Source organism: Monodelphis domestica, chromosome 1 (genome assembly GCF_027887165.1).
Source record: "Monodelphis domestica isolate mMonDom1 chromosome 1, mMonDom1.pri, whole genome shotgun sequence".
Classification (NCBI taxonomy): Eukaryota; Metazoa; Chordata; class Mammalia; order Didelphimorphia; family Didelphidae; genus Monodelphis; species Monodelphis domestica.
The window spans coordinates 59242357-59267922 of NC_077227.1; the positions used below are offsets into that span (position 1 = coordinate 59242357).

At 40.5% G+C, this 25566-nt stretch overlaps 1 protein-coding gene and 1 pseudogene across 33 annotated transcripts in view; both read right to left on the reverse strand.

Moving 5' to 3' along the window:
- The window catches only part of LOC130457583 (actin-related protein 2/3 complex subunit 1A-like), a 47937-nt pseudogene extending 22528 nt beyond the window's left edge, over positions 1-25409 (reverse strand).
- Positions 1-25566, reverse strand: part of KCNMA1 (potassium calcium-activated channel subfamily M alpha 1) — a 936156-nt gene that overhangs the window by 794987 nt on the left and 115603 nt on the right. The window lies entirely within an intron of this gene.

Here is a 25566-nt window from a genome sequence, read left to right on the forward strand (position 1 = left end):
ATAAAAAGGAATCAGCCTGATAACCTTAGACAAGTTATGTCAATTCTTCCTTGCACACAAAATAGAAGCAATCCTTACTCCGTGTGATGAGGATGAATTGTGGTTTTTGTGGGCCCTAGACAGAGGTGCTGGCTTTCCAGAAGCTGACTGATTAGGTCAGCCCCACCAAAGCTCTGGGTCTGAAGCCAGAGAATAAAGACAAGAGCTCTGGCTCAGTGCCTCCATCAACCATGCAATCACCTTCAATAAAAGGGTAAATAAACAGTATGTCTGGCCATGTGACTTTGCAAAGAGGGAGATGGAAGCCTGGCAGGAGCCAGCAAGAGTCCTATTCATGGGCTCTTCTGGAAGGCCCTGGTGTTTGTCATCAAATACCTGCCCTTGGTCTCTTCCCCCACCCTCGCCTCCATCAGCATTGCTCCTCGTGGCACGTTGTCTCTCCAACTAATTATTATCACACCAAGATGTAAAACCCTATCAAGGATGCCCAGACACACATCCAAATGAGACTTTTGTTCAGCCAAAATAAAGAAGGCTTTGGTCCCCAGACAGCACCAGGCCAGGGAGGAAAGGCAGAATTAAAACCAAGCTAACTGGTTTCTTTAAAAATCCATCTTTTAACCAAGAAACCAACCTAGCTTCTTCTTCCCTCTTAGGAGAAGAGAGAGAAAATAGATAAAAGAAGGGGGCAAATACCACCTGTCTTTTCATATCATCCACCCATCGGCGAGTCTTTTTCTGATTGTCCATCCTTTGCCCTGCCTCAGGGATAATATAGAAAAGTATAAATCTCTCTTTAAAGTGGAGATATAAAAATATCACATATAAAACAGTTAGAAATACACGGCACCGTATCATTAAGCACTACACCCGTTAGTCATTAATTTCTAATTAAGTATTAGTAGCAACATAATCTAGATGGCTCACTCAGTGGTCGATGAATGACAGCACCTTTCTCGACAACTGATGTCTTAATTGGCTATTACCTGCCAATAATTAGTGATGAACTCCAACAGTGTTTTTAATATTATATATTTAATAATAAATCATTACATATATATTTAATAAATATATAATAATTTCCTTTATTTTTTATTTACTTATTAAGAAGGAAATGGCAAGTTGCTCCAATATCTCTGCCAAGAAAACGCCAAAAGGGGTCACCAAGAGTCAGGCGTGACCGAACAACAACAACATACATGTTGTTTCCCTTGACTAGAGGAGAGGTATTTGATTGACTTTTGTCTTCATGTCCCCTAGCATTTATATCCTAGCCTGGTAAGAGCTTGTCACGTGGAAGGGATTGGTGATTCATTGACAATAGGGATCAGGGAGTTTGAGGTGGTTTTTAACAAAAGACTAAAGCTTGCCTGCTTTCCTAATCCCATTGGCCCAGACACACAAGCCTGCCCTTGTCCCAGTCCTCAAGACACACCAACTCCTGGGGTCTGTTGCCAGCTGAGGGCAAGTAGTGAGAGCATCTCAGAGGCTTCTGATGAGTGTTCAACAGCACATGATGCCATGGCAGCCCGGCCACTAATCAGCTGCATTACCTGGCTCCAATCACTTCATGGCCATCGGTCGCATTTGCCTCATCTATAAATAAAGGGGTTGGTTTGGACAATTCCCAAGGTTACCGTAAGACCAAAGAAAGTAGCCATGTGGGGTAGTAGAAAGAGTTTGGGGTCTGGAGATAGATGTCCTAGGTGGCAGATTCGAGAGACTATCTTTAAAGTTCCCTCCAGCTCTGATGTCATCATTATATGACTGACTTGAGAGAAGAGGGCTATCTATATTCCATTCATCTGCACTCATAGATTGAATTTTGTGTTTTTTTCTTTAATTTAATTTGTTGTTTTTTTTAACCCTTTCCTTCATCTTGAGATCAATACTGTACATTGGTTCTAAGGCAGAAGAGTGGTAAGGGCTAGACAATGGGAGTTAATCAACTTGCCCAGGGTCACACAGCTAGGAAGTGTCTGAAATCAGATTTGAATTTGTCTTCCTAACTCTAGGCTCAGTGCTCTATCCACTGAGCCATCTAGTTGCCTCTTGGCACGGTAATAGGCACTCAATAAATATTTATTGACCGACCAGACAGGCAAAGGGAATGACACACACAAAAAAAAAAGATTAAGTATTAGAAGCCCTTTCCATTATCTCTGGATGCTTTGCACATAGTAGGGCTTTATTTTCTATCAAAATGAATTGATTTTAAGTTTCTGTTTATCTTTTATTTTGATCAGTCACTTCTCACTAATTGTACCCATGCCTCCATGTCTTTTGTTTAAAAGAAAAACATCTGAGCTGAAGGGATATCAGCATCACCAACCACGTCCTGCATCCAGTCTCTCCCACCTTTCTGTTGAAGGGGGAAGCGGCAGCATTTCTGTCCATCCATCCTCCCCATGGAAACTGTTCCATTGAGCGGAATGAAATGGAATGGAATGGAATCCTATGCCTATGAACTCATTCAGAGACATGAGAAATAGATTTCTCTTGAAGACTATGTTTCTCCTCTTTTCACCTCTTCTCTTGGGAAAAAACAATTCTAACTCAACTGAAAGCAAAAGGCTACTATGAGCCCATCTTGGGAGAATTTAACAGGTTTGCTCTTCTGAGGGTAATTACACTTTCTCTTTGAAAGCCCTGACTTTCCTTTCGACAATCTCCTGGAGTGCTTCCCTCTCAGATGGGAGACTCTGATCATTAGCTCCATAATTCATCCTGTTTTCCCTTCACCTCTTCAATTACCCAGACTCATTCACTGGCTGTTACCTCAGGAAGTACCAGCCCTTCTGGATGTGGCAAGAGCTGGCAGATCCCCCTGGTCCTTGGCCAAATCCAGAGTTCTCTCAATAAGATATCAAAAAGAATGGAGGGAGAAAAATCTTCAGGTGTTTGGGGGCTTTGTTCGTGGTGTCCTAGGCCCAGATATTAATTAAGGCCTCTGTTAGTGTAATTATTCATAACTAACAAAAGGAGGAAACGAGAGCGCTTTTCTTTTCTTTCGAAACCAGGGCCTTCCAGAAATATGGCTGTTCCTATTTCCAGAGATGCCTCGTATCCTCCCATCTCAAAACTCCCAAGTTGATGAAACTAAAATTAAACTGAGGCAAGAGAATAAGACCATAAGTAATAAGAAATGCAGTGAAGGGACAAAGAGCGGTATGGAGAGAAAAACAAGTTGACAAGGTTATTCAAGACACCTAAAGAGGCTTCCTCAGAGCCTGCAGACCCCAAAGTGTCCCAGCCTGGGTTTTCAGAGGGCATCTCTTCTCACAATCATATCTGCACTATTCCCTTGTGCAGAGAAATCTTTGCCAGCTCTCTTCTGAGACTCTGCAGCACAGATGCCCTCTAATTACTGGCTTCCTACTTTGGGGTCAGCGGATAAGTGATTATAGCTAGAAGGGACTCAAGAGGCCATCTAATCCAACCTTCTCATTTTACAGATGAAGAAACTGAGGTCCAACGAGGTGAAGCCACTTGCCCAAGGTAATACGTATAGGAGGAAGGATTAGAACTTGGGTCTTTTCACTGATGTCATTGCTCTTTCCCCTGTACAATGTTGAAATTCTAGATAAGTGTCCCCATTCTAGGCCTTTAAATGACCAGAATAAGGGGATGGTATTATTGCCCCATAGTTTCGTAGGCACTAACCCATGCTAGAAATCTCCAGATGGCAAACTATAAACTCAATATACAATGAACATGTTGCTCTCCTATTCAATAAACTGCCATGACTCCCTATTCCTTTCAGTATCTAATATAAAATCTTCTGTTTGGTCTGCAAAACACTTTTATAGCCTGGCCCCTTCCCACCTTTCCAGCATTCTTAAATCCTCATTATCCTCGATGTATTCTGCAATCCAGTGACACTGACCTGTCTCTTCCTTACCACAAAACAATCTCTCTTGGCTTCAAGTTGCTGTCCCCCATGCCTGGAATAGTTGGACAGCTAAGTGGCTCGGTGGTTAGAGTGCTGGTCCCAGAGTCCAGAAGAACTAAATTCAAGTCCTACCTCAGACACTTACTGGCTGTGTGACCCTGGGCAAGACACTTAACCCTGTTGGACTCAGTTTCCTCACCTGGAAACTGAGCTAGAGAAGGAAATGGCAAGCCATCCCAGCGTGTTGGCCAAGAAAACTCCAAATGGGGCCATGAAGAGTCAGACATGACTGAAACAACTGAACAACAAAATGCCTGCTCTTCTCTCCCTTCTTATTCCTGGATTCATTGACTTCCTTCAAATTCCAGCTGGAGTCTCACCTTATAAAAGAAGCCTTTCCCAGGCCTCCTTAGTCTTGATGCTTCCCTTTGAGATTATCTTCAATCTATCCTGTACAGAATAATCTGTACAGAAGTTATTTGCATGTTGTCTTCCTCATTAGACATTGGGTTCAGGGACTTTTTTTTTGCCTGCCTTTTATATCCTCAGTGTTCAAGACAAAGTAGGTGCTTAATAAATTCTAGTGGACTGACAATGGGCTGAAATTCATGCTATAAGGATCAGTCTCAGTAATGGTGCAGACCCAAGGCCAAGAGCATGTCCAAAGTATTTAGTTCCTACTACTGCACAGCATTGTGCTGGGTATTGAGGATACACAGACACACACACCAAAAAAAGAAGAAAAAAGAAAAAGAAGCAATCCCTCCCCTCAAGGAATTTACATTCTAGTCAGCTTTCGAAAGTCTGAAGGTAGCAGATCTTTGTTAAAAACATTTTCTTTTTCAAATGAGATAATGTTTACAAAAGGACTCTGTAAACCCTCAAATACTATATAAATAAATACGAATTATTAGGATTCTTTCTATATGCCATCTGGGCTTTTATGTTCTTTTAGGAAGCAATAAAGGAAATCAAGAATTCTGGAGAAAAGCTAATTGAATCTCAGGGCTACTGGCTTGAGCCAATCAAGCTATTTCTTCTTTCTGGACCCTCAAACCAAATCTAATCTTCCTTTAAAACCCAACCCAAGGGCTACGTCTTCCATTAGGCTTTTCTCAGGGATTCCAGCCCACAGAAACAGCTTCCTTCTGTGGACTCTGAGAGTATTTATTACTGGCCCCAAACTACTGGCCTTGAGGTCTTCAGGGCAGAGGACTAAGTAACCTGTCAGGTAGATTGGAGTGGAATTTTTTTGTGGGGTTCAGACTGGACCACATGGTCTCTGAGATCCTTTGAGGGTCTGAGATGCTGTGATCAAGCACCAACCTTATTCTTTAATCATTTGATGTGCATTTGAACTTATTTCCCCAATTAGATTATTAACTCTTTGAAGGGGAGAACATTGTCTCATATTTCCTTTCTATCGCCTATAGAATCTGCATGTTGTTCACATAGTATGTACCCAATAAACTCTTGGGAAAATAGTTTTTAGAGCTGGAAAAGATCACAGAGATATATTAGTCCAAACCATTCATTTTATAGATAAAGTGAAGCTCAGTAAGGAGAAGTTACTTGATCAGGATCACATGAAATAGTTAAACAAAACAGGAATTTGAACCTAAATCACCTAAATCTAAATCTAGTACTCTTTCTACTATAACTTCTTCAATCCTTTTTTCCTAATCCTAATCTTTGGTCTTAGTATTAGTTCTAAAACAGAAGAACTGGAAAGGCTAGTTAAGTGATTTGCCCAGGATCACATAGCTAGGTAATGTCTGAGACTAGATTTGAACCCAGGTCTTCTCCATCTTTAGGCCTGGCTCTACCCACTGTGTTGTATCCTGTCCCCTGTCTCCTTTCTAAAGAACAAATTGATGTTTAAAATCATAATAACAATGACATGAATTTCTCATTTCCATTCTCCAAGAGACGTCTTCAGTCCTCATTCCATTCTAAGTCAGTCCTCATTCCACTCTAAGCCCCTACTTCATCACAAATGTCTAGGCAGTCATTTCCAAAAGTATACACTTGTGAGTACACTGGGTTCCTACCCTAATGCCTCATTCTAGCCTGGAGTTAGTTCTGACTATTTTTAAGGTCTTCCAGAAAAGCACAGGCTCTGATAGGTCTTACCAAGTTAGCAGGGTTTTAAATATAGAATGGTCTTATTTCAGTTAAGGTCAAATAGAGAAAGGAGACCACTAGATGATGCTTTGGTGGTGGGGAGCTACAACAACTCACAAAACCATTTCTGTGATGAGTAGAGCTAATTATCTACCACTGGTATTGGGAATTCCTACCTACAACGTTTTTAGGGTTTTTATAAGTCTGAAGATATATAAACAAATACCTTCTGATACCCAGAGGTCATCTATTTCATGTTAGATAGCATCCCTGAATTATGCCTACTGAGAAGACCACCCAAACAAAAATCTCCATCCTTTTCCAGAGTATGAAATCTTGCCAGTTAACTTCATGGTCTAGACCAGCGGTTCTTAACCTCTCAACTTGTAGCAATGACAATACATAATGCATATCAGGTATTTACATTCCAAATCATAACTGTAGCAAAATTACAGTTTTGAAGTAGCCACCAAAATAATTTTTTGGTTTGGGGTCACCACAACATGAGGAACTGTATTGTGGGGTCACAGCATTAGAAAGGTTGAGAACCACTGGTCTAGACTGACTATTCATCATTTGTATTCCATGAAAGGCTGTCCACTTGAATGTATTTAATGCACCCATAAATATAAACTCTAAAAAATAAAATGAAAAGGTGTTGCCAAGAGCAACACCCCTTCTCTCCCACCCACTCCTTTGATGGATCACTTTCGGTTTGATAGTCCTGGTGCACCAGTCTGGATAGAGGAGGGAGAACTCAAAAGGTAGGATTATGTCAGGGGTGGATGGGATTTCATTGGTCATCTACTTCAGTCTGAATTTGAAGAGGACATGCTTTAGGGCTCATCAATGTCTTCCCTAAAATATGGTGCTGGAATTGACCAGCCCACTCTACATATGGCTTGGCTAGGTCCAACACAATGGGACTATCGCTCCTTTATTCTTGGATACTAGTCTTCCCCAGGGAACCCAAGACTGAATTCTCTTTTTTTAGGCTACTGTGTCACTCCATATATATATATATATATATATATATATATATATATAGGGAGGAGAGAGAGAGAGAGAGAGTACATATATATATACATATATATATATGTATATATATATAGGGAGGAGAGAGAGAGAGAGTACCTAGTCCACTAAAGTCCCCAGATATCCTTTTCTCAAAATCTATTGTCTACCTTTCCATCCTCCATCCTGTACTACTTCTACTGATTTTTTAAAGGGAATAAACATTTTAAGAGCCTACTAAAGTGCCAGGCACTATGCTAAGTACTTTACAAATATTATCTCATTTCTTCACAACAACCCTGAAAAGTAAGTGCTATCATAATCCCCATTTTACAGATGAGGCAAACAGAAGTTAAGCAGTTTTCATAGGGTCACACAAGTCATCTTGACTGCAGGCTCAGTCTACTGAGCCACTGAGCTGCCTCTAAAAAATAACTCCAAATATAGGCCTTGGCATTCACCTCTATTTAATATCATCTTTCTGAATTTGACCCATTGTTCTTAGCTGATGACCCGGCCTCGGAAGGGGGGCCCTACTGTACAAGGGGCAGCAGGACTGTCAAAACCCCCAAAGTATTCACAGATGCCAATTTCTAAGAGAAACTTTGGGAGACACAATAATTAATTGTTAATAACGCATTAAGGAATCAACAAGTATTGAGGGCCTGCTCTGCATAAAGGTCAGAGCGCAGGGACTATTCTAAGCCAAGTACTAAGGAGTAAAAAAGAAAGCCAGGTCATATTCTGGAAATCCCAAGAGAATAGCTGAGAAATGGGAGTAAATGTGAAGAGATGCCCAGTGCTGATAATCCAAGTAATCCATTTCCTTAAGTGGGAGGGATTTGGAGGTTCAAAGAGTGCATATTGCCCTGAGAAGGCATTTCTCTCAGCCTCTTCTGCTCCTCACTGTCATGCAAGCCGCATAAATTAAAGGAATCTGCAGTCATTAAAGCAGAAGGCAGCCAGAACCCCCCCCCTTCTGATGCTGCCTGTGATTGGGGAGCCCGGTTGTTAGGCAGCCAAGCTGACTCACATTTATTGCATTAGCCATCTCTCCCTGCACAGCCTCCCCTCCCAGCACCCAGGCCAGCATGCCCGGCACTCCTGCGGGCAGCAGAATAAATGTTTCATGGAAGGTCTGTGATTCACAGATGGTCTATTAGACCCCATGCCAATGGGGAGCTATCCATTCCTATCTTTAGAAGTGCTGCAGGCTGAAAAATCAATTTACTCTCCTGGCACCCCAGCCTGGAGCCTCCCGACAAAAGCAAGTGGTGACATTTCACTCTGGCTCCCATTTTGGGGGTACACACCTTTCCCCTACCTACATGTCTGCAAGGGGCTTCTCCTGAAGATTTTCATTGCTCCTTCTGCCAAAGGAGCATGAATAATCCTCCCACACCTTATTCCTGGGGCTTATTCTCAAGGGAGGTACATAAAAAACCTGAGCCAGGGAGCATCTTTGGCAAACCTTAATAGACAAAGGATTGGGAAGACCCAAGTTCAAATCCCATCTCAGACCCTTGCTGTGAAACACTGGGCAAGTCACTTAATCCCTCTCAGCCTCAGTTTTCTCATTTGTAAAATGGAAAAAAATAATAGCATCTACCTCCAGGGTGGTTATGAGATGAAATGTGCAAAAAGTATTCATAGATCATGAAGTACTACATAAGTGTTGCTACAATGATGATGATGATTTTAAAATTATTTTTATTATCGTTACACATCTGGAAGGTTCATTTACCTCTCCACTGGAATACCAAGTGCACTCAAATTCCTACCCTTCCCTAGTTTCAGTCAGTGGGCAGGTACAATCAGATCAACCCATCAACCCTTCAAGTTGGCCATCTGGCCTCATTTAAAGGAATATTAAGAGTTGAAGGTGAAGATCCACTTGGCCACTTGGCCTTGTCCCCATCTGGCCTCTAAGAGGTCACTAGGCTCAGGAGGTCAATTTCCCTCTCTTCTCTCTGACTCAGCCATAACCCATCCCTACCACCTCCTCCAATGGCTGCTTGGTGATGCCTCTTCGCCTCTCCTGGATGACAACTGTTACCTTGGGATATGGGGTAACAGCTAGGTAAGCTGCTGCCTTGATCTTCACTGTGTACAAGGAGAAGGAAAGGGGAAAGGAAGAAGGAGAAAAGGAAAGAAGATCTAGAGTTTTCTCTCAGAATATATGTGCATAAAATTATTACCTATGTAAGTTCATTCTTCTTTGAATTTACCATGGCACTCACTGATTTTCCAAATATACACATACATGTGTGTATATATGTATATATAAGTACACACAAATTAAGGCAAATTTAAGAAATCAGTAATCAATACAGACATTTCAATATTCAGAAAAGAACAAAAAAGTACCATTTTTCAATTTATGGATGTGTGCAACTCAATTTTTTTCAAGTATATTAAATAAGATTTGCTGGACTTTTCTTGGACTTCGTCACTGAAATACTGCCTTCAGAGAGGTGTGGTTGACTCTTACTAGCTATGTGACCTTACAAAAGTTCCTTAATGGTTCTGAACTCAATTTCCCTACCTATAAAATGAAGGGAGGATATAGATGACCAAGGAAATTTCATTCAGCGGGGACCACTGAGTGACTGAGGAGCTATAATTGAAGGTACTTTTCTAGGCAAAAGAAAAATGGAGACAGGAAAGTACAGAAGACTGAAGATATTGGAAATGTTCAAAATGATGGACAATGAAAGATTTTTCATTCATCACTCCAAAACCATTCATCCCTGTCCCTGAATAATCAGGAAATGGACAATGGGCTTCCCACTCACAAAAAAAAAAAGGTGCAAGATATAAGTTTTTGTTTAAATTTTCTTAAGTAGGGTTGTGGGAGAGAAAGAGAAAGATCAAGGGGAAAGAGTTGGGATTTTGACATGCACACACAAAGATTTCAGTCCTCTCTGGCTCTTGCCTAAACAGAGATCTCCTCTAAGCAGCTTTTGAAGCACACATCACCATAAAGAGGATAGAAGGTGAGGACAGATTGATGAGCTCAGGGAATTGGGTTTCAGTAACATTCAAGGAGGAGAACTACAGCCAACATAGATGTATAGGGAGGGGCTAAACAGATTCAGAAGCCTAAAGTCAGAGATTCCAACTGGCTCACACCACCCGGACCCAAGGCCCCTCCCTTATATCCCACCCAAAAAAATTCAGGAGGAAATCAGAGAAGGTTTGTGCTATCTAGAGCATTAGAGGCAGAGCAGCTGTATAACTGCTAATTGGATTGCAATTAGAACCAATCTAGAACTCAAGAGAACTTGACTGTAAAATGGAAAGCTCAAGCAGGATACTAAGCTGCCAGAAACTGAACACTCAACAAGCATTTACCAAACAAGGCTCTCTCAAAGGTACTAAGAAGGATACAGTGAATATGCCAGCCAATGGATTTGTGATCCTATCTATGTGAGGATTCCTCCATTAACACAAATCACAACCTCTCTGTGTCTACCCATCCTGTGCATGTCTCATCCATTGTTTCCCAAAAGGTTTGCCATGATTATCCATCTACCATGCTGAGAGAGATATTTAGAAGCATAAAACAGAGTTTTCCCATCTTCAAGGAATTTATAGTCGAGTTGAGGTTAACAAACAAGAAAAGATGAGTAGCCTAGAGTGTCAGGTTTATAGGAATCCAGAGATCACTACGGGCTTGAACTCATCAGGGAAGGTTTTCCAGATCCTTTGAAATTTTAGATTAATTTTAAAGGATGAGTGACAACCAAGTAACTCATATTTTTGGAGCTTTTTAGGGTTTCTAAAGTGCTTTCTTTTCTATAACCCCCATTGCCTAGTTCTTACTCCTCATTTGCCTTAGATTCAATATTTTATTTATTCTAAGACAGATGGTAAAGGGTTTTTTTAAGTTATTATCTCTGTTCTGCAGATGGGGAAACTGAGTCTCAAAGAAATTGTATTTTGCTCATGACCACGAAGTTAGCAAGAGTGGGAACTAGAATTTAAACATAGGTCTCCTGACTCCAGATGTGATATCCTTTCATTAAACCACACAAAGCAGAGAAGACAGAAGAAGCCAAAGGAAAGGTACTTAATTGAGAATGTGGTCAGGGCATAAATGGCTGTCTGTCTGTATTTATGGACATTGAGTCAAGAAAATTCAAATTAGTTTTGATATAAGCAGCAATTACTCCACTCATAAAGATTAGTAAATTGATCCTAGAATGCATCCTCTTCCAAGAAGGAAAAATGTAATGCCTCTCTATGTAGGTACATAAGTATCTTCATCCCAGATGTGGCTTCTAGGCTTGGATGCTCAATGATGAAGAACAATCCTGACCTAGGACTGACGTCAGCTAATGGCAAGATTTTAATTTCATGATGGTCAGTTGGTTCCTTTTTGCCCTTCCTCCTCCACAGACTTTCTGAGAAACCCTGACAGGCTGCCATTGCTCTGACATTGCCTTTTCCCCGGAGAAAAGCCATTGGATACTGATTTCACATAAGATGTTAGTGACATGATATGTTTTGGATTTTGTGGACCTTTACATTTTTAGTTTTACTCCTAAGGAATTATCCTCTAATTAAAGACCCTTTTATATTATATGTGTATGTGTGTGTGTGTGTGATCATGTGTTTTCTCCCTCATTAGAATATGAGGGTCCCTGATTTTTCCTTCTTCTGTACCCCCAGGGCTTAGCACTGTGCCTGGAGTATATTTAGTACCTACCTATTAAATGCCTGTTGACTGAGCAGGTGAGCAGGATAACTCTTGTAGCTGAGCCCCTCCAATCACACCACCTAGGGGACCCATCCTGCTGATGGTGAAATCTACCCACAACTATTATTTCATCCTCTTGTCCCTTCAATATTGGGTGGAAAGTGACAAGGGCAGGTATATGGCATCAAAGGTAGCCACCACTGCTACAGAGGGGAGCTGGGCTGGAGAATACCCAAGAGCCCTCCTTAGTCTAGCATCTCTATGTCTCTGCCTATGACTTATGAGTCCCAGGAATAGCCAGGTTAGAGAGACTCAGTAGGGAGAGAAGATTTGGTCCACATGCTCCAAGCAATGTCTGTCCCCAGATTGGAGGAATGTCAAAAGGAAGGGGAGCCAGGCAGGGACGGAGCCTGGCCTGGACCCAAATACAGGTTGTTTGTATGGCAGGGAGACCTTTCTTTATGCTGCACTGGGTTTGGCTGATGGGAAAAGATCACTTTCTACTCATTTTTAGTTCCCTTCTGGCTCAACAATTCTCACTGGCAAATTCCCCTTAGTCGTAGATTGTTTCCACTTTGTGAGTTCAATATTTCTAAAAGGAATGTCTCTGAGGGCAAATGTGAGAAAATTGGGATGGTAGGTATAATTCACTGCACAATGACTAAAGTATCTAACTCAATTCTATCTCATATGTGTGCCTATATGTGTATTATATATGTGTGTGTACATATATGTATACTTCCATTTGCTAAGCAGGTTCTATTTATGTATATTTCCTATGCTTTATTTCCTAGGATTAGTTAGGTCATTATATAGAGGAGAGAGGAGGGGGAGAAAGAGGAAGATGAGGAAGAAGAGGAAGAGGAAGAGAAAGAAGAAGAGGAAGAAGAAAGAGGAGGAGGAGGAGGAGGAAGAAAGAAGGAGGAGAAGGAAGAAAGAAGGGAGGAGGAGGAGAGGAGAAGGAAGAAGGGCAGGGGATGAAGAAGAAGAAGAGGAAAAGGAGCATATGTATATACATACCTATATGACATAGTTAGATTTAGTAAACTGAATATATATGTCATATATACTTTATATAATATACATAAATATATAGAAGGGGTCTTAAATATTAACTTTATTAAAAATTTTAGAAATTGATTCATGAAGAAACCAGTAGAGTTTTTTAGTGTCATAGGTGGGCATAGAACTCAGATCCACTCCCCCATTCCAGTGTTCTTCCCACTAGGCCAAATTATTTAAAGATAAACCACTTGCAGTTACTATATAAGGAACCAAGAGAGGATGGATAACCAAAATCCACTGATAACCCAGGAGGAAGGGTAGGGTGGTAGAAAGATTACGCAGGATAGGGGCAGCTAGGTGGCTCAGTGGATAGAGATCCAGGCTCAGAGATGGGAAGTCCTGGGTTCATATCCAACTTCTAAAACTTCCTAGCTGTGTGATCCTGGCAAGTCACTTAACCCCTAATACCCAGCCCTTAGCACTCTTCTGTTCTGGAACTTCTACTTAGTATTTATTCTAAGACATAAAGTAAGAGTTTCAAAAAGAAAGTAGGGGAAGCAAGGCACTTGCAGCTGGAAGGTTTGGATTGGGCCATGACCTTAGATTGGGATATGTATGACCTTGAGTACTTCACTTTATTTTTCTGAGCCTCAATTTCTTCATCTGTAAAGGAAGGAGAGGAGCAACGAATAATCCCTTTCCAGCCTACCTATTTTCTAGGGTTGTTGTGAGGATCAAATGAGATAATGTATGTAAAATACTTTGTCAATGGAAAGCACTTCTTAAATGAGTAATTACTGTTTTTAATCTGCAGCTTTAATTTCTTTCTCTATGATGTTTCTGTCTTCCCCATGAGTTCCAATTCCTTTCTTTTTAGAGACTTTTCCCCCTTTCTTTGGTGCAGAAGCCCCAAAAGATTAATTCATTCAACAAACACCTATTCAGTTTCTACTGTGTACGTGGTCCTGAAATGAACATAAAGAAGGATATGGGGATAAATAATACATGGTCTCTGACCTCAAGAAGGCTGCAGTCTAACAGGGCAAAAAGTTTCATAGCAACAGGATGCCACATATCTATGTGAAAGTTCCATAAATTCTCCACATCCCTTCTCCATCCAATAATTCCTTGGGCATGTTGTTGAACTTGTCTAAATTTGAATTTCCTCATCTATAAAATGGGGGTTAGAACTTGGTGCTATAATGGATAGAAGACTAGCCGTGAAGGCTGAAAATCCTGAGTTCCAGTCCTACCTGACACACATACAGTAGCTATGTCACCCTTCTGGAGCCCCTAGGAAACTCTAAAAAACCTGCTAATCTGCATGGAGAGAGAATTTCATTATCAGTGAAGTCATAGGCCAGTCTGCCCGATAAAAGAGGTGAGAATGGGACAAGCTAGGTGGTTCAGTGGATAGAGAGCCGGACCTGGGGACAGATACCTTGGATCCACATCCAGCCTCAGATATTTCCTAACTATGTGACCCTGGGCAAGTCACTTAACCCCAATTGCCTAACCCTTACTGCGCTTCTGCCGTGGAACAATCTTAGTATCAATTCTAAGAAAGAAGGTAAGGTTTAAAAAATGAGGATCAAAATACCTATCCTATCTTTTTCATAGAGGGGTCATAAGTATATAAGAATGATGATGATGATGATGATGATGATGATGATGACAATGTAAAAATGCTGAGTATATTATAAACACACTATTATTGCTCATTTTCATTTGGGTATACAAGTTCTTGCTTTCCTTCCTTACCAGTTTAAAGCCATAAAAACTCAGTGATTCTCCCCACCTGTAAATTAGAGAATCTGAAAATTAAACAAATCCAGCCCTAGTAGGCTCTAGGGCTTCAATGAGAGTTACTGAACCTCATTACACCATTCCTCAAAGCCAGACCTTCTCCCAAGCTGTGCCCAAGCACCAAATGTAAGTGGAGTCCCCTCCAGCAAAGGAGATGGCAATGGTACCAAAACCAGCCAGTCAACTTTTCCAAGAAAAGATGAAGGTCAACGTTGAACATCATGCCTTTAGACAAATGCTGGCCAAGCCTTTTGGTACCTACCAAAGTCTGATCCATCAGCTGAGGTCTTTTTTTTCCAGAGGATCCTTGCTTCCATTTTTGTTTTACCCAGAGATGAACAGATAGATGTAGATAGGAGATTCACCCAAAAAAAGAGGGATGGTGGGAACATGGACTGATTCAGTAAATCTCCATCTATCAGGGGGTTGCTGCCACTGCTGACTGATGCTCTGGTTTGTACCCCCTTGTTAAACCAGGCCTTGAACAGGCCTTGTTCCTTGAGCAAGATGCCCAATGGGCAAAGGAGCTTGAGCAGACAGTCCTTTGTAAACACATACATAAGAAAAGCTCTCTGGGCCTAAGGAGGCTTCAGTAGACCAGGCTCAGAACCCATGGTGACTGCTGCTTTCTGAGTGCCAACACCAGACCATGGCCATGTGCCCTGTCAGAACTATGTTAACCAGGACCTCCAGGGGCATCGAGTCCTCCACTCTACACCAACCTCTAGAGGTACAGAATCCTTAGACACAAGAACAGGCAGCTAGAACAATGTGAACTCAATGAAGTCTCCCCTCCATGATCCATATGTGAATTAAATGTAGACTATTCACACTGAACTTTGATGCCTTGGTTGGCTTTCCATTGATGCCCCAGTCCAAGTCAGTCCAAGCTGCTTCCCCCGTGAAATAAAATGGTGTAAACCAAGGGCATACCAATGAGTTTTAATATTAACCAAAGGCCAGTCAAATATGCTACAAAAAAATAAAGTCATATCAAAGACAGACAAACTTTTCTGGACTAAAAGCAGAGTACCATTGTGGAAAGAATACTAGATTCACCATCAGAGGTCTGGGGTTCAATTCATGGCTCTGTTACAACCTGGGTGGCCTTGGGAAAATCACAATTCTCTGGGATTCATTTTCCTCCTCTACAATGAAGGATTTGGATTGGATCAGGAGTTCTGAACCTTTCCTACCTTCATGATTTCATCAATGGCACCTTTCAAGGCCCAACAAAAACTCTCACCTCTTACATGAAGCTTCCTAACTATTCTAGCTCATAGTGATTTCTCCCTACTCTGAACTCATAGCACTTTCTGTCTGTATGCCTCATGTATGGTCAGCTGGCATTTTTTAAAAGCTTTACTCTCTGTCTTAGAATCAATACTGTGGATTGGTTCCAAGGCAGAAGAGAGGTAAGGGCTAAGCAATTGGGGTTAAGTGACTTGCCCAGGGTCACATAGGTAGGAAAGATCTGAGTCCAGATTTGAACCCAGGACCTCCCATCTCCAAGGCCTGGCTTTCCATCCACTGAACCACCTAGTTGTCATTTTTAAAAAAACCTTTTCATGTATCTAAGTTCCTTGGGGGAAGGGACCTTTTATTACAGGGCTCCATAGTCTCTGTATCACATAAAAAACTGCTTTTCACACACAGCACCTAAACAACTCTGCATGTGAATGCAGAGGACCCATTTCTCCAATCCACTTTCTGCTCCCAACAGCTCAGCAATGGGAGAATGGTAGAAACAGAATGAGGGGAGATTTTAAAATGGCAATCATGGCTTTAAACCACAGAACTACTCCTCACTACAGATCACTTTCCTGTTGCTATGCTCCCTCACACACTATTACTATGAGAAAGTTAATCATGGAAAATGCTGAGGTCTGTGCTTTCATCTCTGCATTTCGATTACCCACGCAACAATTTCATCCTTCATATAATGTTACTGGACACCATTATTGGCTCCTTCCAATTACTTGTCCCAGTCCTATATGACCTTTCCATTCCCTTCAAATCAAACTCCACGTAAGCCCTACACAGCTGTAAGACAGGAGATTCTTTCGTCTGGAATCTAACCAAGGGAGCACTTCGACATTTTCCACACAGCCGGCCAGAGAAATGCTCAGGGGAATGAGCTGGCTGTACTAGGACACGTGCTACATCACCCTTCCTTTCAGTCATTTGGAACATACTTTGGGAAGGGAGAAGGGAAAAAAAAGCTCACCTTTGCTGTTAAAATTGTGGAGGGTCATCTCTACCCTGGCATGAGTATTTGAATGAAATACATTTGGACATTTTTGACTTGCCAGATGACAAGTATTATTTTCCACGAGCATTTTCTCTGAAATCACTCATGTTTTGAGGTCAAAATCTAAAGTTCAGGCTGTCAGCTATTACTCCAGTAATTAGGTCATTGAAGCCTAAATTCTTTCTTATAATATAATATAAGGTTGGTTTGTAGACTTGAAGAAGTCTGTGATTCTTAGTGTTCTCTGTTCCGTTCATTATCACTTTCCCACCAATGGTGTTAGAAGCAGAACAAGACCACACAGGACTTTCTGTTTTGTCTGTTTCGAGGGTTGTCACGGCCAAAAAATTTAATCTCTGGTGGCCAACTTATCATGTGAACAGCCTATCTAAAGTTGAGGTGGGGGTGGGCTTCAGACAACTGCCATAATCTGTTTGGGTCCCATATTAAAAGAAAATCAGAGTTGGAAGACTGATCTGTAAAGTGGAAATAATAATAGCACCTTCCTTGCTGTGTTGTTGTGAGGATCAAATGAGAGAATATATGTAAAAAGCTTTGCAAATCTTACACTGGGGATTTCCAAGATCATTCCATCTAACCAAGATTCAAGCAGGAATCCTTTTTACAATAGTTTTCCACCATATACTTGATGAAGAACCCACTACCTCCAAAAGCAGCCCATTCCACTTTTGGATGAGAATAATAAATAGCAAGTTTTCCCCTAAAATCAACTGGAGATCCACCGCTGCTAACATCCTCCCATTGTTACTGGTTTTGTCTATCTGAAGCCAAGTGCTATAAGTAAAATCCTTCTTTTGCAAGTCTTTCCTTCAAATTCTTGGAATGATTTGCCATTTTCTTCTTTAGATCATTTTAAAAATGAGGAAACGAGGAAACGGGCAAACAGGGTGGGTCACACAGCTAGTAAGTATCTAAGACCAGATTTGAACTCAAGATAAGTCTTCCTGATTCCATTCTACCCATTTTGTCACCCCCTCCTTCAAATACTTGGAATGCATAATCCTGGTCCTGCCCTCCCTACTTCTGCAAGATGAACATTCTTTGTCCCCCCCCCCCCATCATTATACAGCTCTGTTTCCAGGTCCCTTATTAACCTGGTGGTCTTCATCTAGAATTGCCCCAGTTCAGTTTGTCAATGTTCCTCCTAAAATGAGAGCCCAGAGCTAAATAAACACACTAGATATATTCTGACAAAGCTTATTACAAGACTATCACCTCCTTCTTTCTGGACATTAAGATTCTATGAATGCAGGCTAAAATTATATGACTTATGTCATACTGAAGATTGAATTCGCAGTCCACTAAAGTCTTTATTTTGTTGTCATTATTGAATCCCACATCAAGTGTTCTCTTAACTGGGTACATCTTTCCCCATCCTATATTTGTTCAGCTAATTTTTTAAGCCAAATGTATAATTTAGAAATAGCATGGTGTTCACCTTAGACGCTTGTAGCTTTGTAATCTTGGGCAAATTATTTAACCCCTCTAGGTCTCAGTTTCTTCATCCACGAGTAGAGTAACTAATAGCACTGACCTCACAGGATCATTGTTAGGACAAAATGAGATCACATATAGAAAGAGCCCTGCCTTAAAGTGCTACAGAAATATGAGCAGTTATTATTCTTTTATCCTTAGTGAATTTAATTGCAGAGATCCGGTCCATCATTCTTGCCTAGAAAGATCTTTGTGCCTAGAAAGATCATTGTCCATCCCTCTCAGATCCATGCCATCTGCAAATTGTCATTGATAAGAATGTTGAGTAGCATAGGACCAGACCCTTGGGGATGTCAATGGTACCTTCCTTCTCTGGTGATATTTGATCCAATCATTGCTGCTCTTTGGGGGCAACCACTCAATCAGTCCAAAATCTACCCACTGGAAGTCTAAGATTTAGTAACAAGAATTTCTGTAACTCACATGAATAGTTTAGACCTTATTGTTCAAGTAAATACCAAAACAGAACAACTTATGCTTGAATTAGGAATTGTCTGGTGGTAGGACAAATGCCTTCTGAATTGAGGCACTGATATTCCAATATATAAGGGCTCTACAAGACCATCAATATAAGTATTCTCTATATTAAAGCAGAGCACACTCCATCCACGCCTTCTCATACTTTCATATTCTGAGGCTAAAAGCAATCAAATTATAATGCACAAATAGGACCACTGTTTCTTTTGTTAATAGCTAATATTAATATGGTACTTAAATGTCTACAAATTGCCTTATAAATTTTCTCTCATTTGAGCTTTACAACAACCCTGCGAGGCAGGTGCTATGCTTGTTTCCATTTCACAAATGAGGAAACTGAGGCAAAGGATGGTCACATAACCTAGGTCACAGCCAGTAAACATCTAGGGAAAAATTTAAATTCAGGTCTTCCTGACCTCCAGTTCAGCTCTCTATCCATTGGGCCACCTAGATTCCTCAAGGGAATTTGGTGTTCGATAACCAAATCAGAGACATGAATCCCTAGAAGTCCCTCTAGCTGCTGGTTGGTGGACCTGGATCCATCCAAGTTAATGAATTGATTAAATCCTTCTCTATATATGCATCCTTGCCCAGCTGTCAAGATGCCTCTTTTTTCAAGATGTTCAAACCTCATACCCATCCCTAGCCACCACTAAGCACTGTATTAATGTAAGTTGTTATTATTATTATTATTATTATCATCATCATCATCATCATCATCATTATTAATGTGATAAAATTTGGGGCACCAAAGAAAAGTGTTTTGCTCACAATTTTATATGTGAAGGCTGTAACTAATCCCAAATAAGCCTGTCTATTGCTACTTGATGAACCCTGGGTAGGGGATAGGGAAGGGGAAGATGTAATTCTCTGATGTAGCTCTAAAGTCTTCCTTTTATTTAATTTTTTTTTAATTCTTCCAAACATTTTGCTTTTTTCCTCCTCAAATTCATGCTCATCCCTCCTTCTTCTCCTTCCCCAGTCAAGACATTTAAAGCTGAATTATTGCAGATAACTGGATTTCAAGATGCTAATTTAAACACACACGTCAGAAAATACAAGCTCCAACGGTTTTCCTAGCAACATTCCCTCACCCACACGGCACAGCTGTCACTGGCCCAGAGAGGAGCAGCAGGCTGGTGGCAGAGGAGAAAGCATGAGCCATGCTTCTGAAATATCAGGTCTAAGCTGACTCCAGGCAGCAGAGGGATCAAACCTAGTAACAGTCTCTAGAGGGTTAATCTCCCTCTTCTCTCCAGTCTACAGGAGGTAAAATGGAATGTGTCTAAATCCTGGAAATGTCATTTTAGAAGATTTCATGTTACAGGATTTTGATTGTGTAGGAATGAGAAATGGGGTCTTGATTTGTTTTTCAATCAAACCTAAATTCTTGAATTTAAAGGAGTTTTTACATTTTAGACAGCAGTACATATTGTAATCCTGCTCTCTAGTCCATTTTCACAATAGACAGAAATTTCAAACTATTAAACATGATGCTTAGAGATCATCTGGTCTAACCCCTCATTTGGCAGGTGAGGAAATTGAGACCCAGAGAACTTGTCCAGGATCACAAAGTGAGATAGGTTGCATGCAAGAAGATTCATCTTTTAAATATATGAGAAATTTTTATTTGAAAAAATGTTAAAAAATATTTTCTTTTTTTTAAACCCATGCCTTTCATCTTAGAATCAATACTGGGCACTGGTCCTAAGGCAGAAGAGTGGTAAGGGCTAGACAATGGGGGTTAAGTGACTTGCCCAGGGTCACATAGCAAAAAAAAAATATTTTCTAAGAAGAAAAAATTCCCACTAATTTTGGCTTTCCACTTTCTGTACCAAGTTCCCTTTGAACTATGATAGATGAGGTAGGGTTGGCTACAGTGGAGAGGAAGGGAGCAGAGATTGTATGTACTGATAGAAGAAATAGCCCTGCTAAATCCTAGGGACTTGGAGCCAAGTTTTCTCAAGCAAATTCTTACAGTTTGAGAAAACACAAAAACAAAACAAAAAAACATTGGGTAGAGTGTTATAAGGAGGAATATCTTACAAGTTGGAAAATCCTGCAAAACTCTGCCAAAGCATACCCATGTCTTAGAAAACCCAATGTACCATGGACCTATCTACCTTCTTAACTAACCCCTTCTTTAGTTAAGAAAAGAAGTGTTGATTCATTCTAGGGGGAGATATTTCTCACACACATACACACACAGAATCTAGGTGTGAAATTCCTCTTCCTCCTCCCCTATGATCCTATGATTCTATGAATCCCATCTCTTATTTTACAATAAAAATCAATATGAAAATAATTTGTGTTATTGAATCTACTTTTCAAATAGTGGTCTTGGATCTCATGAATTCTAAAAGAGTTGGATGTTGTTGATTCCTCTGATGAGAAAGGAAAGGAAGGAAAGAAGAAAAAGGAAGAAGGACACAGTCATTTATTAAGTACCTACTATGTGCCAGGCAACTACACTAAGCACTTTATAAATATTATCTCATTTGATTATCTCAATAACCCTGAGAGTTGGGCATTGGTATCCCCATTTTACAGTTGAGGAAAGTGAAGCAAACAGAGATTAGGTGCCTTGCCCAGCCAGGAACACCCAACAAATAAATGCCTGATTTCAGGGCATCCCGATTCCAGAATCTGGCTGCCTCCTAATAACAAGAATGTATTGTCAAATTATTTTTATTATGTATTACTATAAACACCAAGGCAGGGCAATTGATCCTTAGGGCAGGAAAACAGCAACTAATGCCTCTGAAATTACCTGTATCCAGCCTACATTTTCTTTGGTCATTTAAAATGACCATCATATTGTAGAGCTGAATATGCTGTCATCTTAAAGAATGCAAAAAAAAAAATCTGGTGAGAGCTTTTTCTAGCAGAGCATGGCAGGTCTGGGGATTCCAGTTACCTGAGTGTGGATGTGTGTTTCTGTTGTCCCAACAGAGATCCATCCATGCAGTAGATGTGCTATGAGAATCCAGAACTCCCAAGGCACAGCATATATCAGTATTGAACAGTTGGTCACACAACATGGGACAGTGGAAAGAATTCCCACTGGTTCTGGATTCAAAGGACCATGATTCAAACCTCACCTCAAATATTTACTGTCTGAGTAACATCAGGCAAGTCCACTGATCTCAGTTTTCTCATCTGTAAAATGACCTGTTTGGATGAAGGTCAAAGACCTTAGGTAGGTAGAAAGGTAAATGACCTTTCTAGATCTGTGATCTTATCATTGTCTTTGCCTCTCTCTTTTCTCTAGGGCATGCCTATATCAGGATAATGAGGCCATGGCAGTCAGAGATCATAGGACCCAGACATTAAGTACAGAACACGTAGAGAAAACTTTTCATTCCCTACAACAAAGAGAAGAAATGCTTTAAACAGAATTTTTGCCTTTGTTCCTGAATGAAGGATCCAAATGCTGGGGAAGCCTCGTAAAGATGTAATATATTTCTGTATTGATCCATGAGGATAAGAAGAAGACGATCCTTTATTCCTCTGGGTAAAGTCAAATGTTTTGAAATTCCTGGTGCTTTCAGAAAGTGACAAGAAGTGAAGATTGGCTAAAAAGTTGAACACGTTGAGTTCCAAGTTTTAAGTCATGACTTCTAGGATTAGAGATTTAATACTAATGGGGGAGAGTGAGATATAAAACAGGCTCATGTTAGATTTGCCTTATTAGAAACCAATTTAAGTTAGGTTTAGGGAATTTAGAAGGGAAGAGAAGTCCCAACTAGGTAATTAAAAAAAAAGAGAAGGTAGCTTCTACCCTTTAAAAAGGAGAGATTTTAGGCCAATGGTGTACATGTTATATGTCTATATTTGTGGTTATGTCCATTTTATCCATCACTCCCCTACCCTCTAGATTATAAATTCCTTGAGAGCACAGAGAATGAAAGTAGGTAAATGATGCCCAGCAATGGCTTTGGAATAAAAAAATCTAACCCTTGGGGAAATCACCTCAACTCACTGAGTCTTAGTTTCTCTCTATGCAAAATGATGGGCTTAGATTAGATTATCCCTAAAAGGTATCTTCTATTTTTAAAGACTGTGTTTTAATTTTCATTTTACCTCCCTTGGCACCTAACATAGTACTATGCACATGCTGTGAGCATTTAATAAATGCAAGAACAGATCCATGGACTTCTGGTCTTTTTTAGCATCCACCTGGCAAAGCCAATCCCACTAACTGCCTCCTGGATTCCCTACCCATCTGCCATCAATGCCACTTCCCAGAGTCCAGGGTGATTGCCCAGATTCCAGATTCTCCATAACCTCAGGATGCTCTGGTTCTTAAATGTATTTTCATATTTTATTTGAAAGAAATTGTCTAATGGAATAATTAAATAATTTTGAAAGATAATTTCTGCAATACATAAATTAAAATAAATTTTCCCCTACCCAAATAAAAAATGTTTTCTATATTTTATAACAACTTATAGATAGAGATAGAAGAGAAGGGGGAAGAAAGGGAGCAGAGGGGCCATCTATATTATTCTGACTCTTGATTATTTAAGATAATTTCAGGTTCTCCTCCCTCTTCTCTTCTAACTAGTAGTATATAACTTTGTTGGATCATCCATCCCCCTGGATGAAAACTAGAACCAAGGCGTCAACATGAGAGCCAGACTCATATAGTACAAACAACAAGAGTTTAGAAACCAAGTGACCTAGGGGGAATCCCAGATCTGCTATATATAAAGTTCATTGCTCATAATAAGAATAGCTCATACATTCAAAGCATTTTGGGGATTGTAAAAATTAAATTATATCTCTACTTATAAAAATATTATATTTTATGAGGTTTATTAAGGATTATTAGAAATCAAGGATACAAAATAAAAACCACGTGCCCATGGCTGATTAGCCCATTCAAAATCCCGGCTTAGCTTACTTGCTACATCATTGCAATGGAAGAGAAGAGAGTGTAGGAGGTGTTACTGCCAGTTAAATACAAATTGTGATCTCGCCTACGTGGAGACTCAGGTGAGATTATTGGGAATTCTGGGAAATACCAAGGACTTCTGGGAATTGAAGTCTAGGATTCAAGAATCTCCATTTATACAGGATCTACAAAGCACTTTATAGATATAACCTCACAGTAGCCACCATTGTCCACAACAATTTGGATGATGGCAGTCAAACTCTAAGACTTGGAATTCCATAGATTGGGCATCTAGTCTTAACAAGGCATAGATTCCTAGGGAAGGGCTCTAGGTAGGAGCCTTATAATGATTGGGTGGTTGACTTGTCTGGAAGCCTTTGGTTAGGTTTGTATCTCTCCAAGCTTGGGCATTTGAGAGGATCCTGCTAGCTTGGCTTGGCTTTCCATTCCCTCTCCCTCCCTTTTGATTATGCACATAGCAGTGTTTCTTCTGCTCTGGTCTGTGAGAAGACATTACAGATCAATGGCATTATCTTTGGAGGGAAGGTGTGTGGGTTTCTACTTAGTTTTCAGATGATGGAGGCTGGGGTAGAGTGAGGTTAGGAGAGAAGGAGGCAGGTTGGTGACAAGGAAATGAAGAAATCCACTAGTGGTGAGTCCAGAATTGAACCCTGGGCCAATTTGCCCTGTGGGTATCAGCCCCAGTTCTACTTTACTCTTTCAACTTGGGTGCCAGCCAGGGCCCATGAGGCAACCCACATTAACACTGCATGAAACAGTAAGAGGACCTGGGGCATTAAACCAACAGGAACCTAGACTAGAAGGAGTTGTCCCTTTTTTATTTTTAAGGAAACAGAGATGCACTTGCAAAAGGATATGGAAGGGTTATTTCCCTCCTGTGTTGTTTGCTAGAGTTGCACAAGATGCCCAGAAGGGTTTAAAACGGTAATAATGAAACAACACAGTAGAAATTTCTGTGGCTCACAGCAGCCCAGTAGTGTAGTACTGACTTAATTATTGTTTCTGAGATTACCTTTGTTTTAAAAGGCTCAGGTTCCCCATTGATAGTTTTGAGATGAATCAGAAGTGAGAAAGGCAGGAGAACTTGGAGGGTAGAGCAAAAGGAGTGTCCCTTTTTTAAAGAACTTAAATCCCAAAGAGAGAAATTTTTGCTTCAAAGGATGGATTTAGAGTGACTCAGATCCTCTAACATTGCTCATGGCTATTCTGGGCTTCCATTGTCTCATAGAGAGCCACCAGCCAATGCCATTTCCTGTTGAGATATACAATGAACTCATTTGCAGAGACTCAAAACACCTAGAATACATGTGTGTATCTTACATATCATTTTTGCTTTTCCATTATTATAGTCATGGCTGACTCTTCATAATCCCATTTTGGTTTTATTTTTTTTCTTGGAAAAGATACTGAAGTAGTCTGCCATTTCCTTTTCTATCTCATTTGATGGATAAGGAAACTGAGGCAAACAGGATAACCCAGTGGCTTCCCCAGGATCACACATCTAGTTTTAGTAGGTTCCCTTTTGTTGCCACAGAAACAGAGATTTTTAGTGTGTAGAGATCTCTGACCCAACTCATACCCCTAAAATAATCTCTCCTATAATGTCCCAGAAAAACAATTGTTCAATTGTAGATTTTCAATCAAGAGAAACTTCTAAATTCTCTCTCTCTCTCTCCCTCCTTCCCTCCCCTTCCCTCTCCCTCCCCTTCCCTTCTCTCTCTCTCTCTCTCTCTCTCTCTCTCTCTCTCTCTCTCTCTCTCTCTCTCTCTCTCTCTCTCTCTCTCTCTCTCTCTCTCCCCTTTCTCCTCTCTCCTCTCTCTGTCAGAAGTACCTGGATTGAAGACCCAGCTCTGACATATTAT